General features: G+C 33.4%; 1 protein-coding gene across 1 annotated transcript in view; it reads right to left on the bottom strand.

The window, feature by feature from the left end:
* LOC126753352 (probable phospholipid-transporting ATPase IIB) overlaps nt 1–17,030 on the bottom strand; it is a 41,991-nt gene that overhangs the window by 22,935 nt on the left and 2,026 nt on the right. The gene's annotated exons all lie outside the window — the stretch shown is intronic.

Below are 17,030 nucleotides of genomic sequence, written 5' to 3'. Positions count from 1 at the left end.
AGCAAAACAAATGGGTCTGGCAGTGAACGAGGGCAAGACGAAATATCTCCTGTCATCAAACAGTCGTCGCACTCGCGACTTGGCACTCACGTCACTGTTGACAGTCATAACTTTGAAGTTGTAGATAATTTCGTCTATTTAGGAACCAGTATTAACACCACCAACAATGTCAGCCTGGAAATCCAACGCAGGATTGCTCTTGCCAACAGGTGCTACTTCGGACTGAGTAGGCAATTGAAAAGTAAAGTCCTCTCTCGACGAACAAAAGCCAAACTCTATAAGTCGCTCATAATTCCCGTCCTGCTATATGGTGCAGAGGCTTGGACGTTGTCAACAACTGATGAGTCGACATTGCGAGTTTTCGAGAGGAAAGTTCTGCGAAAGATTTATGGTCCTTTGCGCGTTGGCCACGGCGAATATCGCATCCGATGGAACGATGAGCTGTACGAGATATACGACGACATTGACATAGTTCAGCGAATTAAAAGACAGCGGCTACGCTGGCTAGGTCATGTTGTCCGAATGGACGAAAACACTCCAGCTCTGAAAGTATTCGACGCTGTACCCGCCGGGGGAAGCAGAGGAAGAGGAAGACCTCCACTCCGTTGGAAGGACCAAGTGGAGAAGGACCTGGCTACGCTTGGAATATCCAATTGGCGCCACGTAGCGAAAAAGAGAAACGACTGGCGCGCTGTTGTTAACTCGGCTATAATCGCGTAAGCGGTGTCTACGCCAATTAAGAAGAAGAAGAATGAATGCTGGGTCTCAAGATGGCTGATGATAGTGTTGCGAATAGTACGCTCAGTAAGCAGATTATGTTGACCATAAGTTGAGCGAAGCGCACGAAACACATTCTTTACAGAAAGTGAATTTTCGTAATAAAGTTCAACGATTTGTAAACTTTGTTCAGGCGTAAGTCTTTCCATGATGAAATGCCAAACAATACCAAAAAAATGATATGACAGCTTGACACGACTCACGCGTGAACTGTCAAAAAAGGCTATTGAAAAAAGTATCTCTACTTGGATCAACCGCTATATAGCTGTCATGCAAACGGACGATCAAAATTAAGATAAAGATTTCTCTGTACTCTTTTATGCCATAAAAAAACTTGTGAGGAGTTTTGCAGCTGCGGTTAAGGTTTTCTCTTGTTTCCAATCACAACGTAGTTGAGTTTGTAGTTGGAGGCTGTAATCTTTAATTTAATTAAAGGCGGTATTCTTAGCAATACATTAGGTTTAGGTTAACAAACACTTGAATAATTTTTCACTTATGTTAACATACTTTCTTAATATGCTGTATGTTTTTGAAATCGCTGGGTAATGCTTCATTTAATCACCGACGCAAAACCGTGGCTCAAATCAGCTGATACGACCTATCTGAGAGTGCATTGTAAATGAACACTCTATCGGCCGCTTCTACCGTCCGTATACGTGGATATGTGCAAGAATTTAATTTTTTTCCTTGAAACGAATCAGCTGATTGCTCTCTTACAACACAGGATTGTCAACAGTAATATGTAGTATTCTGATAAATTTTGTAGTAATTAAAAAATTTACTTAAAATAATTGGAATTTTGGATAGCTCAAAATCAAAATTTTAGTTTTGATTTTATTCATTATGGAAAATTCTAGCTGAAAAGCTAGATATGTGCAAAACCATTTATATAAATTTAGCAATGACAACATCTGTCTACGTTGTCACTACGGATGGCCGGCACGTCGGTGTCCAAATGAAGCATAAAGCATCTAACGCCCCGACGGAGACATTCTCTGCAGTGTTGCACTGTTTTCTTTTCTAACGTGGGCTGATGCATTAAATTTTATGAATGCGCAGAAAAACATACTTACATATGCATATAAATGTATATGTATATACTTGTATATATCTATATATACATATACATAAGTATATCTCTTCACTACATGCAACGTGTTTCATGTCAACAGCAAAACAAAAGACAATGAAAACAATTTACTTGAAGAAAACAACATAACCATTTATATTTGTTTGCACACAACTGTATATTTTTGTTATAGAAAATATGGTCTCAAATGGACGAACAGAAAATATACAAAACAACTGCATAATGAAGAAGAAAAAACAATAATAATAATGACAAATACAGAAACTGTATGAAACTTTATGAGAAGCATTGTCAGGTCTAAGACTCTTTCTTATACACAGGTGTTTACACGATAGGGACCGACAAACACAGTTAACGGAACTTGAGATGTAGAAAAGAGTTTTAGTCCTATAATTCAAACGAGGTTTTCGGTAAATATTCGATCCTACAGTATGGTTTCTGTGGAAGAAGAAAATCTCTTGTTATTCGTACACATAAGTATGTATGTATCTTCCATTTCATTAAAGTGTTTTTTTGCGATAGAATGATCAACGATTTCAAACATGTTTCTACGAGCCATCTCTGTGGTATAATATAGAAAGACTAAAGTTATTAACCATACGTCCATGGAGACAAAAGTATTAACATTCAGAAGATTTTGCGAGAGATTAACTTCAGGAGGTAAGGTTAATTTCAAGAGAAAGTTTTATTTCGACTTTTATAGTCCCCTTACAATAGCTGCTGGAGACCGTAATTCCTATTATGGATCAAAGGAATCAGTACAGAATCATCCAGAGACTTTTAAAGTCTCCTTATAAAAGCTACTGAATATCGTCATTCCTATTATAAATTAACAGGATCAGTACCCTAACAACCAGAGACTTAAAAAAGCTACGGGAGACCGTAATTCCTATTATGAATCCAGAAGATCAGTACCCTATCATCCAGAGAGTTGATGAACTCGGAGTCGGACTGATTCAAAAATTCCAAAAGAAACAAAAATATTTAAAACGAGCTTTAGTTGCCTCTAGACACAGTAGATGCCTTGTAAATTTTATAGCTTCACCAAGCGGCTGCTGGTAAAAATACTATGTAAAATAACCTAATATGCGGAATAAAGTGTAGGTGGGTAATGAGTGCTATGTGTTGTACTCAACTAACTGAGATAACCAGACAGTTGGTTGCTGCGGCGACCGCTACAGACGCCGTGGCTGACGGGTGGACGAGCTATGAAAAGAGTGGCATACAAGAGGCCATCAGCATGAATGACAGACAGTGTTTGACAAGGTTCGTATAAGGTGTAAAGGATGTGACGACCAAAGTGAACCACATTTCAACGCAGTCCTAACCTACTGACGAGGTAGTCACTTAACAAATAGGTATTTGTTGTTATTGTTTTTGCAATTGAAAGTGAAAAGCAAAAAACATGGAAAGTGTATTTAGTCATGGCGCCTGTCGCTCATTAGCAAGCAAGATATGCGCGGGTGTGGGCTGCATACACTGCATGCACTTGCAGACCAGCCTCTTATGGCCACGAGCGTGTGTTGGCAATTTGTTTGGGTGTGCGACGGCGGTAAGTAGGCGTTGAAGTACGCGTGCACTCTGCCTTGACATTTTATTTTCTATTTAAAAAGCACAAAAACAAGTGAAAAAGCGTTGTGAAATAAAATTACTGTAACTGAGGGGCACTAAAGTGGCCAACGAGGCAGGTTTCCTGTTTGGCTAAGTAAATTAAACGAGTCTAAAAATGGTCTAGATTGTAAAGTGATTGGAATTAAGCTTTAAAGATGAGGTATTTCGAACATAAATAATATATAAATGTACAAAAAGAAATCAAGTAACTTGTGGAAGGTGCATTAATCTAATGGATTCCATTAGAAGCTCGAAACTGGTATGAAGAGCTCGCTTCGGTGTCGGATCGCTGAAACTGCAAATCTCGAGAGAAAGCCCTTAGCCTTGGATCTATGGAGCTCTCATCAGCTTGCCAATCATTAGTCAACAACAAGCATTGTACGGCTGCGCGATGCTTCTGGCCCAAAGTGAAACGCAAGAGGTCCTCTTAACTATTTGCTCTTAGCAAGGTTTATATCGGCGCCATAGTTGACGTTCCCACTGGACACTGTCCAATAGGCTCACATGGGGGGAGGCGACATATCCAGACGAACGGAAAATGACAAGGCTGTATTGAAGAAGCCGACGTGGAAGCGTCATATCTCAACTGTCTCGCTTTTTCCAGACTAAGGTTTAAACATCTCGGTAGGTTCAAAGCGCTTCGTCGATCTATTAAGATTTAGTGATCCATATTTAGGAGTTTTAGGACTAACTGTTCAGGTGGAATTCTGTTTGTACGATTGGTACGAGGATCAGCCGTACGACTTAACCTAACCTAATCTAACTTCAAAACCTGCTCGAAACTAATATTGCTGATCTGTTCTATTTAGCCCTTGCTCTTCTTTATTGGCGTAGATACTGGTTACGCGGTTATAGTCGAGCTTACAGCACGCCTTCCGTTCTTCCTTTTCGCTATTTGCCGCCAATTGGAGATTCCAAGGGCAGCCAGGTCCTTCTCCTCCTGGTCTTTACAACGAAGTGGAGGTTTTCCTCTTCCTCTGCTTCCCCCGGCGGGTACTGCGTCGAATACTTTCACAACTGGAGTATTTTCATCCAATCGGACATGACCTAGCCAGCATAACCTTCTTCTTCTTCTTCTTAACCCTACATAGGGTTGTGCGCTGGGTTTGGGATCCGCCACGTAAAAAAACACCCCCAATGAAAGGAAGCCAGCGTAACCGCTTTCTTTTAATTCGCAAAACTATGTCAATGTCGGCGTTTATCTCATTCAGCTCATCGTTCCATCGAATGCGATATAAGCCGTGGCCAACGCGCAAAGGACTATAAATCTTCCGCAGAACCTTTCTCTCGAAAACTCGTAACGCCGACTCATTATGATATAGCAGGACGGGTACGATGAGTGACTTATAGAATTTGGTCTGTGTTCGTCGAGAGAGGACTTTACTTCTCAAGCTTATTTAGCCCTTAGACTATTGAGATCCAAAATGCCTGGAATTATTTTTACTTCCACGGAGACTGGAGAGATTTTTCAGGAAAGGGTTATCTACGTATCCATAACGTATATTTTGGAAATAATTTTCCCTAACTTTAAATATTAGCAAGATTACCAAACAGTCGGTTCACAGCCATACTTCAAGTGGTTGAAACTTTTTAAAAGAAATCTGTTAATAAAGTTTAAACTTAAGTGAAATCGAGGGATGGTTATAAGGCAGTCAACCACTATAAATGGGTAAATATTATTCAAAAAATACTATCAATAAGAAATGAGTATAGGAATTACTACATAAGCTTTAGAGCTCCATGAAGTGAATAAACAATATACGATTTTATACCCAAGCAAAAAATATTGGAGATTGAACACTTCAGAAACACTCGTGAGAACAGCATACAGAATACAAAAAAAGAACACGTGCTTGGCGCTTCACACAGGAGAATCTTGAAACACATTAAAATTCTGAGAACATTGAACTTCACAAAAAGATGGTTTTACTCACAGCACATCATTCTTTCTTAGTATTCATATTTCTGGCGTCGATTTTGAAAAACAAAAGAAAGGGTGAAGCGAAAAGTCGTCGATTGTTTGTGAGAAAACAACACTAATCATACAAATGAACAGCAAGACAACAAATTATGGAAAACAATGAAAGGCAGAAAGCAAAAACAAACAGCTAAAGAAAGTGACAAGAAAAATTGCAACTTTGCATGAAAATTCTCAGTTAAGTGAGGCATAAAGCAAGTGGAAAATTCAATTAGGCGCCCAACTGACAATGTATAGTATATAGCCGCCTTACGTCAAGTGGTGGCGTAGTCAAGTGTAGGTGTACCGAGCAGAGTCTCAAGTGTATTAAATGCAAGTTTCCAACAAATACACGGAGCTGGTTGCGTTAGTGGCTTACAAAAATCGGAGAAAAAACAGTATATTACAAAAGGTGGCGCCAATTGAGGCGGCAACTAAAATGAAAGGCATTGAACTAAAATAGCAAAAAGCCAAGCATTTCATAACAAAAGGCATGGCTTCGAGCTTGTTCAAAATACACTTTGCCCTACATAGCTATAAAGTAAGTCTCGCTAAAAAAAAAGGGTGCGTCATGAGCAATACATATAGAGGCAGTCATATGTGCTTAGATTTGTCGTCACATTAATATTTAATGTTGCAATAAAATTTAATGGTTATGGCCAACTGTTTTTAGCTACGTTTGGTATCTGCTAATACATCTAAAGGTGTGAGATCATTTCACACCACAAGTGACAAAATCAATATTGTCTTGCTTATTTGGCACTGAAACGACACCGAAGCTCGAGAATTTTGTTCTTGGCACAGAATGAGAGTGAAATAATTAAAATTGTTGCCTACAATCGGGCATAATACACATATTTCAGCAAAGTCACACACCCAATACGCTTCAACAAGTATAAAATGAGGGGTTTTTTCAGTTTTTTTTTAATTTTAACTTAAATCTGCACAGCAAATGGAAAATTTACATAACCACATTTACTCCCACAGTCATAATCTTCATTCTTATATATCAGTCATGACTATAAATCACTTTTTTTTGGATTTCCAGAGATTATGTGGGTAAGGTATATGAATTCACTAGAAGTATAATTATGCGATTATATATTAACAACTTATCATATGCCAGAAACTTATGTAAATAAGTACGCCAGAATTAGGAAGTTAATCTACAGGGTACTCATTTAGAAAAATGGTTGCCCCTATGTATCAATTTATTTCAGAGTTCAAATTAGTAATATAATATTTTCGCTTTAAATAAAACATAGTACATAGTACTGCGTTAGCTAAGAATGAATTCAGCTGATGATCAGTGATGTGGTACGTACAAGAAACAATATCTTCAAAGCCTCTGCCGTTTATGAAACATTTTTATTTTCGTATTATTTTTTGTGACAACTAAGAACTTATCTCCCCAAAATATAAGTGTGTTGTATCAAGTTGCTAAAACAAAATTCCATAACTGAATTGCATACTGGACATTTATTATTAAATTAGTAAAACTTTATTCGGTTCAGAACTTGGCTAAAAATACATAATAATATCATTACAGCGCAAGGTTTTTAAGAATTCATTAAACAAACATTTAGTAAAGAATAGAATAGCAGAGGCTAACCCTACTGAGGTCAAAGGGCTCACTGGATTTCTTACGATCAATCTTGGGATAAAAGGATCTTCCGACAACACATGAACCGATAGCAGTGCAGTGTTGGCCACACACGTGGAGAGAGGAGCACCGATTGATTGATTGCTTCTACGCATAGTGGAGCCAGGGTACCCTTCCAACCCATCAGCTTCACAGTTCCGTACTTGATCCAATAACACTTCTTTTCGGTATATTACCTTTTTAATAACTATTTAAATATTTTCCAAATTTAATCAAGCTCTTTAATCAAAAAATTTTACAGAAACGCGACACTACGAGCCATAAAATAAATATCAAGTAACAAATATCGAATTTTGCTCACGCGAAACTAAGTTTTTATTACTTCTCATCCCATTTCATTACTTGAAACATGCTAAGCTCGTCATGCAACAATTCAATAAAGAGTCGAAGTTCACAACAGGGGTGGAACTACCACGCAAAACAAGCGGTAGTCGAATTTTTCGAAACAATTTACAGCTATAGTTTCGGTATTCAGGCGACTGCAAGGCAAATGTACATATCTGCATAGTAGGTAAGTTAGCTTATGGCTTTTTGGTGTGTAAATTTTATCGACTTACAAACGCAAAATAACAGTTTATGCATTCAGCTTGACAGTAAGTATCGACTACAATGCAGACACATCAACTAAGAAGGGTCTAATGTATTATGTGTAATGTGTATGTGTGTGTGAGTTTTTCCAGCGACTGTTTAGTACTTTGACATTAAGAAGCCAATTGGTGGGGTCGCGGAGCAAAATACTCTTGCAAGTAAGGTCAATGTGGTAGACACGAAAATAAATGAATCAGACACTAGCTGTGGTTGTTGTTGTTGCTAATACCTACGAGACATGTGCACCGCACAAAGCAACGTTTGAATTTCTTTTGTCAGCTGTATTTCTTTCGCGTATTTTTACATGCACTGTTTCAGATTTAATTTGGTTTCTGTAAACTTTTCTCTTCCTGTCTCACCATAATCAGCCAAGCAGTGCATTTTCTAGAATTCTAAAGTTTAAAATAAATGCGCTGAACTATTGATTGTTGCAACGCGTTACTCTGTGCGGATGCCTTCTGTTTGTTTAGCTATTTTAGTCATTGTAATAGTCAATATATTGTCGTCATGGCTCGCGCTGTTGGCTTTCCAGCTGAGTTGAGTTGCATATGGCATTTGAGTAACATTTCTCCTTTATTTGCTCTTTGGTGCTATTTCTAAGTGCAGACATGTGATGCGTTAACATATGCCGTTGTAATGAAAACATTTGTGCTGAGTAAATATTTTTGAATGAATTGATTTATTTTAAGAAAATTACGCAAAGTCTTCATCAACGATTGTTGCAGTTTTACGAATATTAAATATTTTTTTTTTGAAAAAATTGGCTAAAAATTAATTTTTTATTAGTATCAAAATATTAAGTTTTTTACGCATAATTTTAGCATTAAAGACAAAAAAATTTATTTTTGTTATTTATAAATGTTGCTATAAAATTATAGCGGCCTATAAAAGTTTTTTGATTCTAAGAATTTTGTTATTCTTATAACAAAAAAGTTTAAATGCCACGTATTTTCATAATTATTGAATTTTTTACTTGCTATAAAAATTTAAAAAAATATTGAATTCTAAAAAGTTTATGATTCTGTCTTCAAATATATATGTTTAAATAACAAAAGCTTGCATAATTATTGAATTTCTGACTTGCTATAAAATTATAGCGAACTCAAAAAGTTATTTGATTCCAGAAATTTTGTTATTCTGATGACAAAAAAGTTTAAATACTATGTGTATTTATAATTATTGAATTTTTTACTTGCCATAGAAACTTAAAAATTTATTTAATTCTAAAGAGTCTATTATTTTGTCATCAAATATTATTATTACTGAAAGAATTATTTGATACTAAAAACTTTGTTTTTCTGATTTCAAAAATGTTTAAATACCTTGTGTTTTCATAATTATTGAATTTTTTACTTGCTATAAAATTATAGCGAACTCAAAAAGTTATTTCATTCTAAAGATTTTGTTATTCTGATTTCAAAAATGTTTAAATACCTAGAACTTTCATAATTTTTAAATTTATGACTTGCTTTAAAATTATAGCAAACATAAAAATAATTTTTATTCTTACGATTACCCACAAAAAGCCGTTTTGCAACTAAAATATGTTTCCTAATAACTTTCATTTGCTATAAAAATATTATAGCAAAAATTTCCTGACTATTTATGTATTACGGGTTACAAAAACCAAAGAAAAAAATATGTTCATTTGTTTACATAAATACCCACTAACTATACTTTACAGTTTCAATGCACATTTAAACATCTGAAAGCTTTGTTTTCAAAAATTTATGGCTTTGTTTTAATTTATAGCATGTTTGCCATTAAGTGATAAGTAACATTTATACTCTTTATAGAAATACAAACAGTCATTAACATTATTCAGCTATTTTGCAATTTTAAGTGTATCTGTCTGAGCCAGGCGAAGTAATTTATATCTCGTTAAATAAAAAGTTACGTCAATTTGTGTGCACTGCTGGATTACTTCACGATTACTTTTTAAAATTTTTATAATGTGGCCTAAAATACAGCACTCTTGATAGCAACATTGACAAAACACTTATTTGCTTACTTGCTATAAAAATGTATTACAATAAAATGTAAATATAATTATTTTCAGGTAATTTTAATAAATTATTGATTCTAAAATACTAGTAAGCAGTGAATTAGTATTAAAGTTGTAATTAATATTATAATATATAAAAATTTAATGAAGTCAGTAGCTAATGCGATTTAAATTAATTTTGTTCTCACTATAAAAATAATAGCACAAAAGCGAGGGATTTTAAATTCCTCTCTATATAAATTTTATAATTAAATTGTTTACAAAATACTAAACATTTGTAAAAAAAAGTACACCAAGCTAATTTTAAATAAGCAATCTTATTATTTTAAATTAATATTACACATTTTTTATATAATTTGGCAGTTATTATACAATTGTAGCGAGCTATAAAGAATTATAGCAAACAAAGTATTGCGTTTTTAAAGTAAAGTAATCGTGTTTAATAAGGTATATTGAGCTATAAATAATGTGATTTTTGGTTACTATAAAATTATAGGAACTTTTATGGCAAGTAAATTATGATTTTTGTGTTTCATAGTCAACTGAACTATCTAAATGTATTGATTTTCAGCAAATTAGACTAACTGGTACAATTGTAGCATGCTATAAAAAATTATAGCAAAAACAATATTGATTTTTTTAATGTAATCGTGTTTAATAAGGTATATTGAGTTATAAATAATATGATTTCATGGTTGCTATAATATTATAGAAACTTTTATGGCAAGTAAATTATATTTTTTGTGTTTCATAGTCAACTTAACTACCACAATCGTATTGTTTTTTAGCTGCGATGCTTTAAAAACTGCTAAAAATATTACCCGTATGTTCTAATGACTCGTATGTTTTTTAAAGTCCCACCAATCCCAAATTCGTGCTAAAATTTTCACATTAATTTCTAACATTTATGTGCTCAGGCCACCTTTTTCACACATATGTACATACATATGTATATACATATAAGCTAAAGCATATGTACATATGTATGTACGCAAATGTACCCATAAAGCCCATAAACATTCAATCACAAAAGACCTCGCCTCAACGAGCGCTACCTTTACCCAAGTGAGTCATATTTCTGTAATATTACCGCAATGTGGCAAAATCTTGAGAACCTTCAATTTCATTTTTTCGAAACTGACTTTTGGGTTTTTGGTGGACGGCATTGCATGAGCTTGTGCGAAGCGTTATGTATGTATGTAAGTTATTTACAAAAGTGCCCGATCAATCACATATTTTATATGCAGCACTTGAAGACAACCCGCGCTATTGTTTACCAGCAAATTTTTTTTCTCAAATGTCTGTCTTTTTCATTGTCTAATTTTGTGTTGTTGTTTGTGTTGGAATGAAGAGTTTGGCGTTTTCACTGCTAATTTGTAAGGCAATGCTTTTGTACTCAGCATTCATAGAAAATGTTATACTCTTATGTTATATACGTATATACATACATACGTATATGCATGTACATATGTGCTTATGTGTGACCTGTCATTATGTACTTCAAGGCTTCACGAAAAACATTGCAACAATATACCACTTTTGTTGATATCATGGCTTTTGTTACTTCTACTTGTTGTTGTTTTTGTGGCGAGCTTAGATTGTAACGGATGCTGCCGTTTTAATGTAATGAAAAAATATTTATTTGATGTGAAAAAAAATTTTAAAACTTTCAAAGCTAACAATTGCAAGTACTTGTGGTGGAAGCGGAGGCGGTGCTGATGGAGATTTGTGGGTTTCTTCGAACATAAAATGTCGGAAAAATATACAAATTTGAGTGAAGTGAAGGAAATGTGTGAAATATTTTTGCCACGGAATTTCAAGCAGCGTAGTTGCTAATAAAAAAATTATTATTATTTAAAAATAATTCTACAAAAACAACGTAATTAAAAATTTAATAATATTTTTTTATTGAAATTATCAAAAAAAAATTATTAAAATTACATTTTTTTAACCTTTTTTCAATTAAATAAATTTTTTTAATTTCCTGAATTAATTTCGTTTTTTATTTTCAATTTAAATATTTTTTCCATCATTCTCAGTCGATTTTATGAACTCTTGTTTGCTATAAATTATGAGCACCAGTACGAATGCCCTTGTTTATCCGTAGCTTATACACATACACACACGCACAGTTATAATTATGTGCGTTGTTGTTGCTATGGAATAAATTTTGTTACTTTACAGCTAGTTTTCTGTTTATATTATTTGCTTTTCTTATTGCATAATTCCATTCACTGGTTAGCATTGACGTGAGGCATCCAAGCTGGTGCACAGTGTTTTAAAAGCAGTAAATAGGGATTAAAAAATTAAAAAAAAAAAATAAAAAAATATTTTTAAAAATTTTAATATTAAAAAAAAAATTGAAAAAACTTTAAAAAAAATTTAATAAAATTTAAAAAAATAAAAACAAAATTTTAAACATTAAAAATGAAATTTTTTATTTTAAAAATATAATCATTATATTTAAATATTAAATTGTTTTGTCAAAACTCCATTTTAAAGATCATCTAATACCGTTAGGTTATGCAAGGTTAAGAGGTCGATCCTAACAGGGATCTCACTTTAACCACCAGCATGTTGTGGTGCCTAAAGCTTCTATATAAAAGATCATAAGACAAATCGACAAAGCGGTTTGAGCCTACCGTCAGAATGTCAGTTTCAGCTACGTCTTCTGGTTCGCTGAAGGTAAGACTGTCGAGACGTTTCAGCTTCAGTCTTGCAATGGCTAGACAATGAAGGAGTTAGTGTTTGGATATTTCCACCCATCCCTCCTCCGTACAACATTGAAAACTAGCGTTCAACAACCGCATGAATGCCTAGTGGACAGTGTCCAGTAAGAACTCCAATCTAGTAAAAACTCCTCAGAGCAAGCAGTTCAGTAGATCCCTTGCCTTCTACTCCAGCGCCCGGTCCCATTACGATGTGAGCGGGAAAGGGTGCTCCTTCTGACTAATTCATTTGCTTTGTAGTTGCCAGCGATTCCGCTATGATCCGACATCAGGATTCCCGCTCTGCTATCGGAGTGAATGCTCACCTCCTTGAAAAAGGTTGCACTTCGTAGCAGCACATCAACCTTAATAGCAGCCACTTCTCACTGAAAAACTGTCAGGTAGCCTAAAGCTAAGGTTGACGGAGAGAGCACGATACTTCTACCTACAGCTTAAGGTATTTCGCCTTATCAACAGGTTGAAAACGGGAGCTTCCGAATTCCGAATTGGAATCTTATACCTAAACCATTTCAATTTTACTTGAGTTGACGGCTTCTATTCGCCTAGTTGGATACCTCGATGAGGTACCCTTCGGTTAGTTCGTAGACGGTATTTAGACATTTTTCTTTAACCATAAGAACAATGCCGCCAGCGTAGGCTACCACCCGACAGCTTCGTTCCTCTTTAAGTAGATCGTTAACCACAAAGATCCAATGCAGTGGGGAAATACGAGACCCTGCGGTGTGCTCGTAATAACTTTTCGGTATGTCTTTGCACTGCTCCACTCCGCTACGAGCTTTCTGTCGAAAGAAGTCTATACATGAGGACCCTTCCTTTTCGGAGGACTTACAAGTCGCATTTCTATAGTAAAGCACCTGATAATGCTTGATCGATTTTAGTTGAAAGAATATTACAGTTCCAACGTAGAATAGAATTAAGTATTGCCTACAATTAGGCTGATGTTTTAGAAACAAAAGTTTTCTCGAAACAGTCCTTTTCAAAACTATATCTACGTTTCTCTGGTTTTACTGGACCGATTTACTTAAATTTTTAGAGAGTCTTCTTTATAGACTTGTCTATGTCTAGAACTAGTCATATCAAAAATCATATGATATTCATGCCTCTAGATTAGAATACCTCCTGACAAATCTACATTAAAAATCGTTGATTTATTTTGAAAAATTTTGGATGCCCTTGATGCCGTTGCAGATCTCCCGCAGGGCTTTATCTATTCTAATCTATTTCCTAAGGATTTTTCTGCCAACGAAAAGAGACAGTTTCGATAACAGAACTTAGGGATATAACCCAATCAGAAATAGGAACTATATGGTAGATGAAGAGTATAAATATTTATCGAAAATATTTCGCCATTCACACCACTGTCGCACACAACCGGCTTCAGCGATAGACGCTCTGCACAAGTCGCGTTTTAGACGCGCCGACGTCAGCGAAACTTTTCTACACACATACACACATATGTATTGTTTTTGTTATTGCACAAAGCACATTCTTTATCTTCACATTTCGGTTTGGACGACTTCTGCAGCTGAACGATGGACTGAGTTTGTAGACGACGACGGGGTAAAATTGTGGTACAAATACGAAATGCGAATGTAGCAATATGTGCGTTGTTGTTGTTATAGCTAATGTTATTTGTACGCATGGTGGCATGTACGTAAATTTTTGTTTTAAATAAGCTTTTTAGATAATTTCTTTTGTTGCTTTATTTTATTTATTTTTTCTGCAGTTTATTTTTGTAATTTTCTTTAACCATTAGGCCACGTTCAAGCACCGAAACGCTTAACAACAACAACAACACAACGAAGTATAGTTTAACGATTTGCGCCAGCGATTAGAATGTGCCACACAAAGGTAGACAGCAAATGGGCAAAACTTTTGAATTTGAACTGGTAGCAGAGCAATGAAGAAGCAAACGAAAGCGCAGCTCACGAAAGCATGAAACATTAGCAAGCGTTAATTTTTGTTGTTATGCGATTTGTTTTTTTGGTATTTTTAGATTGCTTTAGTACATGTGAGGTATTTTTTATTGTTACTTTATGCTTTATAACGCTAAATCATTTTAAATTGCTTTCAAATTCGGCGATTTACTGACGTGACGGCGGGACAAACTATTATATCAAACTACTAAAAAAAAAAAATAAATAAAAAATTTTAAAAATTGTTAAGCATGAAATTCATAAAAACAACTCTGATATGCACATTTTCGTATCAAATATAAACACACAAACGCACAAATCTTGTCAGCGCTTACTATGTGCCGCTTTGACCTTGAGACTGGAAATAAAATCGAGATTTGGGAATCAAATAAAAATTAACGAAATGTAAAAAACTCAATGGCAACAAATACACATAAACGGCATTAGAAAGAATGCCGAAAACGCGAGTGTAACAAAATTTCATTGCCACGAGAAACAGGCCAAACTGGATTTTGATAAACGCACGCACACACACACACACACGCAAGGCACAGAGATGCCGAGCTTAGATTGCGTTTGTATTTAAAAATAAACATAGCAACTACAAAAACAAATCAACAAAAAATATTAGCGAAATTTAATAGCAAACAGAATTCAGACTCAGACGGCCATAAACCAAAGCTGTGCACATTTGCAAATAATTCACGCTGCCAGCAGCACTTAGCGACAGTTTATAAAAATAAACAATTATTTTATGCTTAAAATAATTATTAGAGAACTGTATGAAAATAAAATAATTTTAAGCACGGCGAACATGATTAAAAAGTTTAGTTATTATTCTTCATTAGATTGTGGTAAAATTATCAATATATTTTGTTTTGAATGCAGAATTTTAATATAAAATTAATTTAAATTCTGTTTTTATGCATTTTATGCAATTTTATTGCTTTGCTATAAAATTATAGCAAGTAAAAAGAGAAAAAATATCACGTTTTATGCCTTTTTGCACATTTTTGTATCCTTTTGTGATGAAATAAGTTTACTATAAAATTATAGCAAGCTCAAAACAAAAAATATTGTTGTAAAAACGAGTTATTTTAAACTTTTCATACATTTTCCTTTAATTTTAATTAGTACTTCACTTGCTACAAAATTATAGCAAGTTGCTCAGAGTGCGCTAACGCAACAAAAAATATTTTTAAAAGTTTTCAGCACTTTTCCATAAAGTATTTTTAACACATTTTTTGGCATTTTGTATTTAAAAAGTTTACTATAAAATTATAGCAAGCTCAAAACAAAAAATATGGTTCTAAAAATGAGTTAGATTAAACTTTTCATGCATATAACTTTCGTTTTGATTAGTATTTTATTTGCTATAAAATTATAGCAAGCTCAAACATTTGTTTTAAAAAGAAGGTATTTTAAACTTTTCATACAATTTTCATTCATTTTAATTGGTACTTTACTTGCTATAAAATTATATAAAAAATATTTTTCAAAGTTTTCATCGATTATATGACAAATTTAAACTTTGTTTCATAATATTTTAGTCAAATTATTTGGATTTTCATTAGAAAAGCAAATATTATTTTATTCTTCAAATTTATTTGCACTTAATTTGCAAATTAATTGTTTAAGCATGACAATTTTAAAATTAATGATAATAATAATATTAAATAGACAAATTTTTTAGAATAACAATGTGCTAAATCGAACTCGTTCAAAAACTTTCTCTCACAAAATCTTCTTCACGATTTTTTCGAAGTTAAAAATCATAAATTCCAGCGCAAATATTTCTAATTTACAAGAAAATCACATCAGGAAATGCCTTTTTTATTTTTTGTATTTGCACATATTTATTTTGATTAGTTATAGCACAAAATTCACTATAGAAAATTCATTCAAAGCTTGCGTGCCATTTTTGCTTCAAATTTATAGCACAAATATAAGACTAGAAATTAGGAATATATTCTTGTCTTTATTTCATTTTGACGTTTATTATTAGCCTTTCTGAAAGTATTGAACATTTTTTTTTATTTTTTATTAATTTTTATTTTAATATTTTATGGTATATACACAACTATTATTACTTTTTGTATTTTATTTGTTTATATTACATTATTGTTTCTTTATTTATTTTATTTTGTTATGTATTTTTATATTTTTTATTATTATGAGTTTTTTTTTACTTTTTTGATTTAATTATATATTTTTTTTTATTTTTGGTCACATTTTGTATATCTCTACGCTGTTAAATTCGATTTTTTATTATAACTGTAATATTTAATAATACAGTACGCTTTTTTGTTTTATTTTGAATTTTTTTTCTCAAATTATCTCAATTTGAACCGAAAAAATTTGTAACAAACCACAACACAATTCCCACCAATGATATTTTCGCAAATTTTTTGAAATTCCCAACTTGCTATGTACAAACAATTCACATTCACACAGCGCTCCGCTGTTTTTAATAATTTATTATAGCACATTTTTTCTACGAACAATTCTTTTTTTATATTATATTTTTTAAACATTTGCTTTTGTGTGTTTTTATACGCATGTTTTTTCTTGTTGAGTTTTGCTGTTATGTTGATATGTAAACACTCGAAAGTAGCACAGCATTTTTTACTACTTTTATTTGTATAATTATTTAACAACGAATTCTCACGTTATTTTGGAACACGCTAATGAGCA

The sequence above is a fragment of the Bactrocera neohumeralis genome, chromosome 3 (assembly GCF_024586455.1).
Source record: "Bactrocera neohumeralis isolate Rockhampton chromosome 3, APGP_CSIRO_Bneo_wtdbg2-racon-allhic-juicebox.fasta_v2, whole genome shotgun sequence".
In the NCBI taxonomy this organism is placed as follows: Eukaryota; Metazoa; Arthropoda; class Insecta; order Diptera; family Tephritidae; genus Bactrocera; species Bactrocera neohumeralis.
Note: the sequence above shows the minus strand (reverse complement) of the source record. Positions and strands in the feature narration are given on the sequence as shown.